Raw genomic sequence first — 15,258 nt, forward strand, 5'->3', positions numbered from 1 at the left:
CATTTCTTCTTTGTTCCTTTATAATTTTTGATTCTTCACTTCACCTTTGTATCAAAGTTTACCTTTTCTTTTCTGCGGCTATGATAGAGGAAGGCTGTCGTGGGGGCTGCCATGTCAGCATAGTGGATCTGGATGTCCGCTCTTCATGGACATGATGGTCGCAGCTCGAGCGATGGCTGCATCATCGGTGACTTCTCTGGTGGTGCGGTGGTTTCAGCGGTAGGCGGCATGGTAGTTCCAGTATGTTCCGTGTGGCAATGGCAGTGATGTGATGGCTTTGGTGGCAATGGCCTGAATGATGCTTCAGCATTGGCGACATGGTGGGTCGGGTCTGTCCCTCCTGGCTGTGGTGGTGATGCAGTGATCTCAGTGTCGCCTTTAGCAATAGCAGTATGGTGAGTCCTTGCTTTGGTGGCCTCAGGGGCTGCTTCAGTAGTGACATCCCTTGGCTACTCCATAAACCCAGGGGCCATGGAGGGAATTAAAGATAAGCTTTGTCTTAAATTTGTGTCAGTTATTTCTTTTTCTAATTTTGCAATTAAAATGGTGCTGGATTACTGTGACTCTTGCACTTTTCACTGTATTTTTGTAAAAATGTGTGACAATAAATTACTATTATTCTATTCTATTCAACATCTTTCGGTCTAAGATCATCCCTTTTCTATATACCTATTCTATCCTCTACCATGAAAGGTAGCCCACTACTCTTTCCTTTCTGAAAAGTCACATACCTCTGAATATGTACTTCCCAGCATTGATCTCCTTGTAGCCATATCTCCATAACAGGCATAAGATCATATCCATTAACCTCAATGTGTGCTATTAATTAATTTGTTTTTCTCAAATATTACATTCATTCAAGGCAAGAGCCATTAACGTTGCCTTTTTACCATTAACCCGAGTGACAGTAGTTTCTGTTGTTTTTCTGCATTTGTATACTCTGTCCCACTCCAGGTGTCGTCACCCAAATAGATGACCTTTATTATTTCCATATCCTTAACTTGCATTTCCCGATTCCCAAACCCGCCCCTAATTGAGTCAAGCATTTAACTCTTTGACTTTATTTACTCAAAGTTAGTTTGCCTATATCTCAGATAGTAAATAAAAGGTTATAATCTTGACATTTCTGTTTTTTAATTGGGCCCCTAAGAAGTCAAATTCTTTCAGCAGAACCTTCTTTCAATTCTGGCCAATACTGAGTGCCACAAGCACAACAGCAACTGATTCCCTTTTCTTTCACTCCAGTTCTTCTCCAGCACTGAGGAGGCATTGTTCATCTTGGTACCAGCAAGCCTTCGGGACTCTCATTCATGGCTACGAAGAACAGTATCTGTCCGCCTAATTATCGTGTCCCCTACCACTACTACATTCCAATTTTTTCCTCCCATTTGAATGGCTCCCTAACCAAGGTGCTATGGTCAGTTCACTCATCTTCAGTTCACTCAGGGTGGCACGGTAGCTCAGTGGTTATCACTGCTACTTCACAGCACCAGGGGTCCGGATTCAAATCCACTCTCGGGAGACTGTCCGTCGGGAGTTTGCGTGGGTTTCCACTGAGTGCTCTGGTTTTCTCCCACAGTCTTAAGATGTACAGGTTAAGTGGATTGGCCATGCTAAATTGCCGGTAGTGATCTGGGATGTGTGGGTGAGGTGGATTAGCCATAAGAAGTGCACGGTTACAGGGAGAGAGTCTGGGTCTGGGTGTACAAAGAACAAAGAAAATTTACAGCCCTGGAACAGGCCCTTCGGCCCTCCAAGCGTGAGCCAATCCAAATCCACTGCCTAAATCTGTCACCCAATTCCTAAGCATCTGTTTCACTCTGCTCCCCACCTACTCATGCATCTGTCCAGATGCACCTTAAATGAATCTACTGTGCCTGCCTCTACCACCTCTGCTGGCAACGCTTTCCAGACACCCACCCCCCTCTGTACTTGCTGTACCCTCCTTAAGATTTTCAACTCTCACCTTGAAATTGTGATCTCTCGTTATTGACTTCCTCACCCTGGGAAAAAGCTTATCTCTAGCTACCCTGCCTATACCCTTCGTGATTTTGTAGACCTCAATCAGGTACCCCATAATCTCCTTTTTTCTAATGAAAACAATCCTAATCTATTCAACTGCTCTTCATAGCCAGCACCTTCCCTACCAGGCAACATCCTCAGAAACCTTCTCTGCACCTTCTCCAAAGCATCCACATCCTCTTGGTAATGTGGCCACCAGAACTGTACACAGTATTCTAAATGTAGCCTAACCAATGCCTTGTACAATTTTAACATGACTGCCAGGTCTTATACTCAATACCCCACCCAATGAAGGCAAGCATACTATATGCCTTCTTGACCACACTCTATCCACCTGTGCAGCAACCTTCAGTGTACAATGGACCTGAGCTCCCAGATCTCTCTGCTCATCAACTTTTCCAAAGGCTCTTTCGTTTACTGTATAATTCGCTCTAGAATTAGACTTCCCAAAATGCATCACCTCACATTTGCCTGGAACTCCATCTGCCACTTCTCCATCCAACTCTCCAGTCTATCCAAATTCTCCTGTATTCTTTGACAGTCCCCTACGCTTTCTGCTCCTCCATCAGTCTTTGTGTCATCTGCAAACTTGCTGATCATACCAACAGTGCCCTCTTCCAGATCATTAATGTATATCACAAACAACAGTGACCCCAACTCTGATCCCTGTGAAATACCACTGGTCACCTTTCTCCATTTCGAAAACACCCTTCAACTGCTACTCTGTGTCTCCTATTGGTCAATCAGTTCTTTCTCTTCCTCATGTTTGGTGCTCTTCAGAGGATTAGTGTGAACTTGATGAGCTGAATGTCCTGTTTCCACATTGTAGGGATTCTATGATCTTCCTTACACTCCCACTCATGCTTGCAAGAATCTCATAACTGGTGGATAATGCAGTGTGCAAGGCTCTTCAAGTGAAAACCCCTGTGTCCCCATCCCTGAGTCACCTAGACAGAGTGGTGATCACCCTCTGGAACCAACCATCCAGCTACCTTTTACAGTGTCATTCAGGTAACAGGTGTTAATGACATATTCTTTGCACAAGATGCATATCCTCAATTATCGACCTGTGATTTCAATAATTATTTCCAAGAATTGCCTGACGTTTGCAAGACCGGACTAAGTTTGGAACATTTTTGACTCTTAGTTGAGCTGTATCCTCTTAGGATTAGCAGCTCCAAAAATAGTGCTTTATGTAGCCGGTGGAAGGGAGCACTCAATCTGCAGGGTAGCTCCAAGTAATGGATGTGCTCGATAACAATTTAATGAACAGCTGATACTAGAAGAACTATGTATTATGAATGTGTGGATGGCCAACCTGCTGCTAATGTCATCCAGAACCTTGATAATTTAATGTTGAAACTCAACAGCACTCCTACTCTCAAGGTGGCTCAAGCTGTGGTGCATTTCTCTCAAAGCATAGCATCATTTGGACAGCACTGTGAAAAAGCATACTTATAATTTCCTAAGACTTTTTCCACAAAATCCCTATGTATCATTCCACACTATTTGCTTCAGCCCACAGTCCATTTCCTTCCCTTCATTAGCCATCCACACATGCCATGGTATTGTGTCGTGTCATCTCGAGGAGGTGGCAAGCCCCAGTGGATGGTTCACCATGTAGTTTTACTCCTCTTTCTATTGAGGAGTTGGCTTGGAGGGTGTTGTGTTCAACAGTCCTATGGAACCATGGATTAAATTGGTTTATAGATCTCCAGACTGGCTGTCCTTTCTGCTTTAAGGACACCGTGTTCCACATTTTATACAATATGTAAGGTTGCACATCTTTTTAAGTCATTTGAAGGAAAGTTCTACTTAATTTTTGGCTACATTTGGCCCCACTCTCCCAATTGATGGTCACCTAATATAGAAGTGTGTTGGGCAGATCAGAAGAGCTCCTAGTTAACCCTATCCTGGGCTTGGCCAAGGTTGCCATACAGTCCAGGCAGCAAACTATCGAGCATGATGTTAACCCAGACTGATGACTTGCCTTTTGTGGCTACTTCCACACAGGCTTGTTCTTAGAGGGTACCACATGGTGTCCATTAATATCCTTGAGACCCTCTGTAACTAGAAGGGTATTTCAGCTACCAGACTGCGTATCAAGCACCCTAACATGTAACTTTGATTTGATAATTTTCCTTTACATGTTTTTGTTACATTGCCCCTTTCAGGGACTGATCATTTGATCATTGATTAATTTGTTATATTTGGTATTCAGAGTATAAAACACCGGTGTTGTGGCTTGTTGTGCTGGGAGAAGCCTTACATGTATCATGACTCACTTTGTGAATAACTTGAAATCTGAGTAATGATTGACTCCTGGTCTCCTCCTTTGCCAACTGACTGTAAGAAGTCTAGCAAAGGCTGTGATGTAGACAGAGAATGGGAAAGTAAGTGGTGCATGCTGATACCATCTGGATTTCACAAATTAGCAATAGGGTGTGGAACAAAGGGTACTAGAAGGTGGATTATTGATGAAGATATCAAGATCTCTCATCAGATAAGGCTATTAGCGAGGTTGGTAGACTATGACATTTGAAGAAACATTCACTGACCTTGATTTTCTTTTTGTGATGTGATTGACTTTATGTTGCATCTAGATATTTCAGGTTTGATTCCTGGAATTGACCTGTACAGTGTCTCTGGAGGATGTACTTTTGTCATATGTGGATACAGGCCATTTCTCTCCAATTCCATCTGCACTGCTCTGGTCCCTAGTGGAACATTGTAAAATCTTGGAGCCCACACTCTTTGTTTTTGTACCAGCTCCGAGTCATTTGCGACATTTTTGCTCCCAGCTACCTTAAACCTCCCCTTTAAAAGTTGCAGGCTGGCTTAAAGGTGTCAAGGCTATCTGTAATTGATGACAGTTACTCACATTATTGACCCCCAAAAAATGCATCAGCCCATGCTGGCTGGATGTTGAATTTACTGGATTAGACAGATAGCACAGTGGTCAGCACTGCTGCCTCACAGCGCCAGAGACCTGGGTTCACAATCCTGCCTCGGGCAACTGTCTATGTGGAGTTTTCACATTCTCCCCATGTCTGTGTGGGTTTCCTCTCACAGTCTAAAGATGTACAGGTTAGGTGAGTTGGCTATGCTAAATTGTTTGTAGTGTTGGGTCTGGGTGGGTTGCCCTTCCAAGGGTCAGTGTGGACTTGTTGGGCCAAAGGGTCTGATTCCACATTGCAAGTAATCTAAACTACCCAGCATGCAGCTACCATGCTTTCTCTATTGCAATCAACAAGTGAGGATCAATTTTACCGTTTCAGAGGCTAAGAAATTTAGTCCCCTAAGTACTTGACGTAACAAAGAAAACTATGCACGTGGCTTTGGAAGGACAATGATCATTTGTGATCAGAGTGATTGGAAACTCAGAATGCTAGTTGATGTTACTTAATGCAGTTAGTACCTGAAAGGGTTAACTGAAGTATGCCCATCAGGATAAAAAGGACTGTTCCTGGGAGAAGCCTACCCTACATCTAGCCTAAGGATTCACAAAGCTATTGTATGATTGCCATGGACAAAGGGGGAATTGATGTGAATTTAAATTGATTGTTTTCCCCTCCTTGTGGCCAATGCTCACTTAATGTTTGGTTTTCTCCTTTTTACTCCCATCACTCCCTAATCTAGGATTAACATTGCTTTTTAGATGCCAATTTTTCGTATAAACTCATACCAAAAACCTTGTGATAAAATTAAAGACGGGATTTATTAACACAACATTGAGTAAATGGGGAAATTGCTTTATGACTCCTTTCTCTCACAAGCACTCAGGAGATTCAGGAGAACAAGACAGGAGGGGAGATAAGTTATAAATGACAGACTTTGGTAAATTCAGAGGTATTTGCTTATTTAAATTACAACTTTCAACAAGTCAGCATTCAATAATAGTTTTGTTGATGAATTGTTGTTGTTTTTCTCTTTTTTCACAGGCAAAGTCAGCAACTTGGACACCAAGATGGAGGATCCAAGGCAAGTTGTCTTGGGACTCAGCCTACAGTCTCTCCCTCCGGCGGTCAAACAACAATTGTCTTAGAATCACAGAATTGTCTGTTGAAGCAACTCAGTCAGTTTTCAATCATGTGACAGGCAGTTCAGGTGACAATGGCCCATCTCAGTGAACCAATTAAAAGGCTATTAAGCAAACAGTGCAGCTTTACCTCATACATGGAAGGTTTCCTTGTGAGATTACATTTTATCTTGTCTCTAGGCCCTTTGTATCAGCTTTAGCAGGAATGTTTGTACAATGCAAGGTGTCCAGACACTCCTGGAAATAGTGCCATGTGACTGGCCTTTGCCATTTTGAGTTCAGCAAGATTGAACCTGTTTAAAAGAAACAGAATTCAAAATATAGCACTGAAAACAATTTTCTTTGGAGCCTTTCTTCATGCTCTCTATGACATAACTCAGATATAATATGTCGAGCTGCTAATCACTGTTGTAATACCACATTATATTCAACAAGACCAGGTCTTATGGTGGATGGACTCAACCATAATCAATGCCAGATGAAGGAAGATTAAGTGAAGCCATCATAAGTAAGAAATAGTAGCTGAAGGTTGGCTTTAGAGTATCGGTTCCTTAATGGTAAGGTCCTAGGGAGTGCTGCTGAACAAAAAGACCTTGGAGTGCAGGTTCATAGCTTCCTGAAAGTGGAGTCACAGGTAGATAGGATAGTGAAGAAGTTTCTCTTATTGGTCAGAGTATTGAGTAGAGGAGTTGGGAGGTCATGTTGCGGTTGGACAGGTCATTGGTTAGGTCACTGTTGGAATATTACATGCAATACTGGTCTCCTTCCTATCGGAAAGATGTTGTGAAACTTGAAAAGCTTCCGAAATGATTTACAAAGATGTTGCCAGGGTTGGAGGATTTGAGCTACAGGGAGAGGTTGAATAGTCTAGCTGTTTCCCTGGAGTGTCGGAGACTGAGGGGTGACTTTATAGAGGTTTATAAAATCATGATGGTCATGGATAGGGTAAATAGACAAAGTCTTTTCCCTGGGGTGGGGGAGTCCAGACTAGAGGGCATGGGTTTAGGGTGAGAGGTTAAAGGTATGAAAGAGACCTAAGGGGCAACTTTTAACTCAGTGGGTGGTACGTGTATGGAATGAGCTGCCAGAGGAAGTGGTGGAGGTTCGTACAATTGCAACATTTAAAAGGCATCTGGATGGGTATATGAATAGGAAGGGTTTGGAAGGATATGGGCCAGGTGCTGGCAGGTGGGACTGGATTGGTTTAGGATATCTGGTCAGCTTGGACGAGTTGGACCGAATGGTCTGTTTCCATGCTGTACACCTCTATGACTCTAAGTCAAGATTGCAGCAATCATTTTGTGCAGAAATGAAGTTTGTACATGGTTAGTTGGTGCTTATGAGACAATTGTTTGCCAATAAAGGGGATCTTTTGAAAATGCCTCAGTTTTCTTAGTGCTGATTTCAAAGATATTTAAGATAACCTATAATTGTCTATCACATGGTAGGGGGAGGAAATAGGCCAACAATTTTTTAAATACAGAAGAAAGATTGAGTTCCTGTTGAAGTGGGAGATGGCATGGGGCAGGATAACACTAGGCACATGGAAACACAAGGAGGCTGCTGAGCCATAAGTTGGCCACTTGACACACAAGATGGCCACCAGACCACAACATGGAGAGAGACAGCAGAGCAAACATAAATACTACCAGGATGCCAGTACAATGAAGTCACAACATAGTCAGTAGTTTAAGGCAGCTGGGAGAGAGAATACACATGAGTAGCGTATATTGTCCACCAAAGTGTCTGGGTCCAGCCAACACCTCTGATAGAAATGCTAACAACTTGGTATGGACTCAATACAGAGTGCTAATAGCTAGGGCTGCAGTAATCATCCTTCTCAGGAAAAACGATTAGTGCCCATTACTACAGCAATGGACTTCCACGCAGATGTTGAAATTGACAATGTCTGCGCTGAAATCGACAATGACCTCACTGAAATTAACAAAGGCTGCACTGGAACTGACAATGACTGCACCGAAACTATCAGTGATTCTGCAATATTTACAATAACAGTGGCTCAGTGGTTAGCACCGCTGCCTCACAGCGCCAGGGACCCGGGTTCAATTCCCATCTTGGGCAACTGTCCGTGTGGAATTTGCACATTCTCCCTGTGTCTGCGTGGGTTTCCTCCGGGTGCAGCAGTTTCCTCCCACAGTCCAAAGATGTGCAGGTTAGGTGAATTGGCCGTGCTAAATTGCCTGTAGTGTTAGATGCATCAGTCAGGGGTGAATGTAGGGAAAAGGGTCGAGTGGATTGCTCTTCAGAGGGTCGGTGTGGACTTGTTGAGCTGAAGGACCTGTTTCCACACTGTAGGGAATGTAATCTAATCTAATCATAAACAAACTATGTTACAAAGACAATAACCTCATCACTGACTTATTCTGTTACAAAATGTTGACACGTGTTCCAGGTTGAAAGAAGACTCACAGCTGACCACTATGCTTTTGGTGTGTGTCTCTCTCTCCCTGGAACTCAGGTATTTCCTTGAACAATAAAATCTGTCGTTGAACCCCGACTCTGACTCCGAGGCTGGTGAATTTCCCCAAAACACTATGAATTAATTTCAGAATGATTAACGACTAAGGTCACTTACATTTAACCCCTTGTTCTTCAGCCTATCAGATATTGGATGTGAATGTATGGATGTATTCCAGGGTGCTCTACAGTGACAGAGCCTTTGTTCAATGTTGTATGGAGAATCAAATGCAAAAGCAGCAAAATAATGAAAATTATTTTTCATTTTGTATCCTCCTGAGGAATAAAGCTACCAATCTCAACAGAAAGAAATCTATTACTTATTCCTAGAAGCAATATTCTGGTAGCAATCATATTATCAATAAGGTTCCATTAGTGAATGGTTTCACTGAGGTAGCTTATATGTCAAATATAACTAGTGTTACATTCTAGTGATTTCCCCACAGAGAAACTGTAAATCAAATTTGCTAAATGACCTCCAAAGAAGATATTACCGATAAGATTCTAGTCATTTTTGACTTTACCATAAATCCCAAACAATGCAAATTGAACATAAATGAATAAATGGCTGTAATTAAAGAGATAAACTTCACTTCAAGGAGTCAATGCAACAGAGAAATAACTTACACAATCACAAACACCCAATCACTCTCCATATAAAGATAGCACTACCCAGCTCCAAGTTCCACAGTACACTATTCTTCATTCACCCCACATAAGTCAGTGGTCCTATCTGGAAACAGTTTTCACCTTCTAGTTTCAAAAGTATGATTGTCAGTAGCGAGACACACTTTGACAAACCCTCTCTCTGTCATGTCACAACAGTCTGATGATGTGGTTTTCTACATTTCTTGTCAAAGAACCAATAACACCTCAATTCACACTCCACCTGATGAAGGAACAGCACTCCGAAAGCTTGTGATTTCAAATAAATCTGTTGGACTATAACCTGGTGTCATGTGACGTCTGACCTTGTCCACCCCAATTCAGTCTGACCACTCCTGGAAAAAATCGCATCAGTGTCTGCAAGCCATTAATATTGCTTTCCAGGATTTAGATCTTTTTGATCAGTTTGCACTGTATCTCTAAATACCTCTGCCTTTCTTTCAACATAAAACCACGATCTCTTCCTGAGAGTGATTTGCTGCTTCTCCTCTCAAGATTTGGTGGAGTTCTTCCTTCGGGCTGGTTTCTGTTTGTGTAGAGAACTGTGAGCTTCATTCTCTCATTGCCCAGCTTGTAGCTCTCTCCCATACCTGTACCTTTCCTTTTATTTGTCTACCGGGCAGATGGTTTCTTTCTGAACTTCCTTTCTGCCAGAACTATTTCTGGGTCAGGGGATGCCAAGTCACAATGACTGGTATTTCTTATGAGCCAAGAAAGCTACAATTTTTTTTTCAATTGTGAATTCTTCAAAACCTTTTTCAAACCATTTTGAAAGAGTTGCAGATTCCAGCGATATTTTAATAGAGCAATGAGTTTCCCTCTAAGCCACATATAATCCTGACTTTGAATCATATCATCATTCCCTTCACAGTCATTGGCTCAAAAGTCCAAAGCATCCTTCTGGACATGAATATTATGACGTCCTTCTGAGAGACCTTCTCCCCATTCTCAACTTTCTCCAGTTCTCCATCTGGCAATTTGTACTCTTCCCAGTCATCTCTGCTCATTCTATTATGTTGTAGGCTGAGGTGGATAGAAAGTACGGTACGAGGATAAAGTGGTTTGAGCAGTTTATTATGAGTCAGAACAAAGACTGACATAAGACACACCAAAAATGAGTATAAACATGCAATTCACCAACTATTTCCATTAATTTTAATAACAGGGGTTTGGCCTGTAGAAAGTAATTAGCAACTAATCTGAGGGTTGTTGATCATTCATTTAAAAAATATAATTGGGGCAGAGTTTGGGTGTTATGGGAATATGTTCATATCCAGCTCTGCAAGATTATAATAGTGTTTGAACTTGAGTGTTGAGGTCAAAAATGCCACTGTGAATGACAAATCAATGTTAGATATTGACTGATACACAATGTTTGACACAATGTATCTATCTAACAACACTGGAACATGATAACACGACTAATGTACTCCAGATGGGGCCCAATATGTTGCTTCTGCCAAAGTTAGGCTTGCATAGCACAGACACCATTTTGGACGTAAAACAGCACCAAGGGCCAAATGTAATGGATCACATTCCAGAAAAGAAAAATGCATCACCTTCTTTAGGCCTTTTTAATGTAATTCTATAACCCTACATTGGAGAGCAAAGATTGAAAACCACTGTAATGTATTCAGTTCAGAATTCAATTATGAACTGAAGCAGTGTTTCATGTGTGAATAACATCTTGTTGATAAAGAGATCTACTTTATTTAACCACTTATTGACTGCATTAAATTCCTCCAATGTCTCCACCTCTTGGAAAAGAGTGAAGTGCGTTAGAACGTGGAATTGGCTGTTTGGTCTCAGTTCGTGTTGGTTGGCTGTTAGCAAGTGTGTGAAACCAGCCTGAGGGCAACTGTGCCACTGACATGTCCGCCTCTTAGCTTCCAGTTGTTTATTATCTGTTGCTAATGTTGCAGAGATGCCTTTCCATAAGTTGAACAAGACATTTCCTGCTCAACAATTAATGAGTTGCTGCCCTTAATGTTTATAACCCTACCAGCTACTTCTAAATGTATCATTTCTTAAAGGAATTTTGTGAGGCACTATCTGCTCTATCTGAAAACACTGGGTTGGTTCAAAATCACCTATTCATACAGTAATGTGAAAAATACTTTAGAGGTGGCAGGCTAAAGCAACATGTGTCTTCAATATATTCAGCAGAGTGGGTAGATCTGTATTGAATTTAAAATTGTTTCTCGATGCCGGTAGACTTCATGCACTTCCCACATTCTTGGCACTTTTGGACAAGCTAATATATTTGATGTCAATGAACCACTTTAGCTGTATGAGAACCACAAATCACTGCATTTAAATGCAGTCTAGAATTTTAAAAAGTGTGAATTGAAAGAAGACAATGTTAAAGCCATTTCAGAAAATGAAAATATACTGACATACCTTTTCAATGACCCATGTGATATTCCCTGTAATTTTAGGTTGAGTAAAATAGAAGTTGATTCTTTGTTATTTCTCTGTGTTTTATATCTTGAAGTGCATGTGCAAATCTTCGAGAAATAGGACTCTGCCTTTCTTTATTTTCCATGAGAATCATTGATAAAGTTTATGTTGCTAAGTTAAAAATTTAAGTGAGCAATTTATTGGTATGTTTTCCTGTCTTACCTTTAGGATTTACTTTCTGATATCCCCATTCCTTACCTGAGTGCTGTAAAAGGAACCAAATTTCCCCTCACTCCAGCTTGATTTCCAACAAAGGTGCTCTGGCAAGTGTAATAACATTGATCATCCAATTGTTGCCTTACTCATTGATTTCTCTCTCATTCCTTTATTACCTGTTAGACCAAATGATGTAGCCCTGCTTTACCTGAGTACTCGACTGAACTTTGTCCTAAAAATCATATCATGAAGTTAATGAAAATCTTGTGAAGGTCTCCAATGGAATATTTTAAGCATGGCAAATTTATAACGATATAGAAACGAATGCAAAAAGTTTGATAAACTTAATTAGTTTCTTTTCTTTTCAAAATATCTGAAAACAACCCTTACTGGCTAAGCCTGACAAATTCAGTAGCTTTTGAAGAACTCTCATAGAGTTGACTGACTTGCAGACGTTTCTTCCTTTTACATAAACAGCATTTCTGGCTGTTCCCTAAAAAAAAAAGATTTTTTGGCAATCTTTCAGGAAGCGCTGCTTGAAGTCATGTATGGAAATCTGTGCAATTTATTCCGATTTCTTGGTTCAAAACAAGCCCATTTCATCCTGCTCTTCTTGTGCTTCTCCTAAGCCTTTTTATTGAAGACCAGGTCCCAAGTCTATGTATCAATAATTTTCAACATACCTGAAAATCTACAGAGCTATTTTAGTCGGGTGAAGCAGTAAAGCTACAAGCAAAATATATACTTACCACTCGCTATGAAACTTGAGCAAAGAATATAAAACTTTTCCACTGCGAAGAAAGCATTTGAGCAGCTGCACATTTAAAACCCAATAAGGTAAGTGTTCTACAACGTATCGGAGAATACATTTGCTTGGATCATTTCTTTTTCCCTGACGGAATTTTTCAGGCATAGCATCATGCATACAAACAGGTCTGAGGAAGGCAGATGAAAAATGATTAGGATTGCAGATTATTAAGAATGAGCATCACAGACAGTGGATGCCTGCGCGTTGAAAGCAATTTTGATTCTTTAAGCTGTCATTGCTCCAGTACATAATGTACTAATCACGAGTTGAACAAGCAGCTTTCAGTTATTTCATTTTTGCAGTTTCACTTTCCTCTGATGGAAAAGTAATGTTACTGAAATCTGGAAGAGAAATTGAAGGCGTTAGAGAGCTTCTGTGTATGGAAATGGATCAATGACATTGGAATCATTAAGAAACAACTGATGCAAGTGATTGCTTTATTTTGCAAGATAAGTTTCTGAAAATAATTTTATGCTTAGTGCAATTTTAATTTGATCACAGCCAAAAACACACATTACAGCATGTTGAGGAGCTAACTTTTATGTTGTTAAATATAAAGAAAAGCATACAGATTGCAAATGCTTTTCTATGAATTAAATTGAAACGACAGTTTCAAAATGAAAATTCTGGTTTACACTTAAGCTGGAGGAAAGACTTAGTGCATGTATTGTCATAATATTAGTTTCCTTGTAGTCTTCTGCTGAACTTATGCTATTGATAGACTTCAAATTGACAACGTTGTTGCATTTGTGATAAATTTAAATAAATGGCATTGAAACAAAGGGGAAAAGCATACTGATTTTGTTGTCCTCATGCTCATTGGACACAGTCTGTTTTGTTTTTAGAAAAATAGAATAAGTTATGTACAGCCTCACATCAGTTATTTATATCAGAATAGATTACACAAAGTCTTTTCTCATTAGTCATATTTTGCACACTTCATCTATTGTAGCTGTTGGGGCACTGGTTAGATCATTGGGTTGGCAAAAATAATGTTCACAACAGCTGTTTCATCTTCCTCCCAACTCTATTAGAGACAGATCTTAAATAATGTCTTGGATTCTTATCTCATACAAAGGCAATTAGTTTGAGACAACAGGAACTGTGTGGCACAAGTAACATAATTAAATATTTATGGGTTAATAACAATATGTATAGAAAACAAAGATTGAAAAAAACGGAAGCGTTGACTGATTTAAATCATCACGTTAGTTTTCGTGTAGGCATGGTGTCTTGCTGCTTTGACACTGAAAATATTTGAAGTCATCCATTTACAACTCATCATGTTTTCAAGGGTTCCTATTAATCTAAAAACTGTATATAATGTGGATGAGACCAAATTTCTTTTGGTAAGGGCTTTATTGTTGGCCTATTTAACATGTTAGTGTCTCATTAAATTGGCAAATCTCAAACTATTTTTAAATTAAATACATGAGGATGTATAGTATCACCATCTTCTTAGAAAAAGACTTGCTCCTAATCACTCAGCGTATCCTGTCAGTAAAGTGATGTATGTCAATATTGATGAAAAGTTTTGCAACACTCAACTGTGTACAATCATGTACCCAACTGGTATGTTTGATATAGATGTAGTCAACATGTTTCTACTTGTGGGCAACTTGTGTGGCATGAGGTAACCACTAATGTATATTCAGTAGGAAGTTTGGGAGAAGTTTCTTTACCTAGAGAAATGTTACAATGTGGACTTTGTTGTAATAGGAAGTAGTTGAAGTAAGCAGCATAAATGCAGTTAAGGGAAAATTAGATGGAGAAATGGGCAGAAGCCAGGGCTGGTAGGGATAGATAAGGAGATGGGAGTTGAGGAGTGTATGAAGCATTGACACTAACGCAGACTAGTAGGGTTAAATGGACAGGTTCCCAATTGAAAATACCTTACAGTACATTGTGTTCTGGAATAAGCCATGTCTTTCAGAGTTGACACAGCTAGTTAAGGATACATACGCACAAATCACAGCACAGATACTGATCATTCTGCCCAACCAGTCAATTAAGAACAGAAGAAAATGAATCAGTGATAAAGAGTTCAAAGCATAGTACTTGCATAACTTATTTCTGATAGTTTTACCAAAAAACCCTTTTCTCTACATGCCTTTAGCATAACTTGTGCAAAATGTATTGTGTAACCCTCATCTATATACACTTCTAGACATTTTTTTTTGTTATTTACTTTCACATTCTGGGAATTCTTTCCCAATTCATGATGTGATTAAATAAATTTCAGATGCTATGTCCCTAAATTCCTAGCTGTCTTGAACTAGACTTTGTTTAATGTATTTTTTAATCCATTTTGATTGAATCTATAAATCACCTATTTTCAAGGTGGTGTTAATGTTACTTCAATCATTTAAAAAAATCCTATTTGGAATATGGCCAAACTACCTAATCCACAGTATTGTCCCCCTGTGCCAAATCCCTGTAGTTAATTCCTGCAAATTGGGTAAAATAAGCAAATCACCTTTTTCTGAGCTAAGATGACTGAGTTAGAAATCAACACAATTTATCTAATTTCTATGTCAAGCCAAATTAACTTAATTTATAAATAAGTTGATCTAAAATTTTGAAATGATTTTATTAGCAAAAGACCATCAGAACAGTGCTTCTAGCAGAG

General features: G+C 39.9%; 1 protein-coding gene across 1 annotated transcript in view; it reads left to right on the plus strand.

The window, feature by feature from the left end:
• The first annotated feature begins 12,620 nt into the window (after positions 1–12,620).
• The window catches only part of angpt2b (angiopoietin 2b), a 255,197-nt gene continuing 252,559 nt past the window's right edge, over positions 12,621–15,258 (plus strand). The window contains exon 1 of the mRNA XM_060847374.1: positions 12,621–12,658. The gene's annotated coding sequence lies outside the window, so the exon portion shown is untranslated. The remainder of the gene's footprint in view (positions 12,659–15,258) is intronic.

This window comes from Hemiscyllium ocellatum, chromosome 30 (genome assembly GCF_020745735.1).
Source record: "Hemiscyllium ocellatum isolate sHemOce1 chromosome 30, sHemOce1.pat.X.cur, whole genome shotgun sequence".
Taxonomy (NCBI): Eukaryota; Metazoa; Chordata; class Chondrichthyes; order Orectolobiformes; family Hemiscylliidae; genus Hemiscyllium; species Hemiscyllium ocellatum.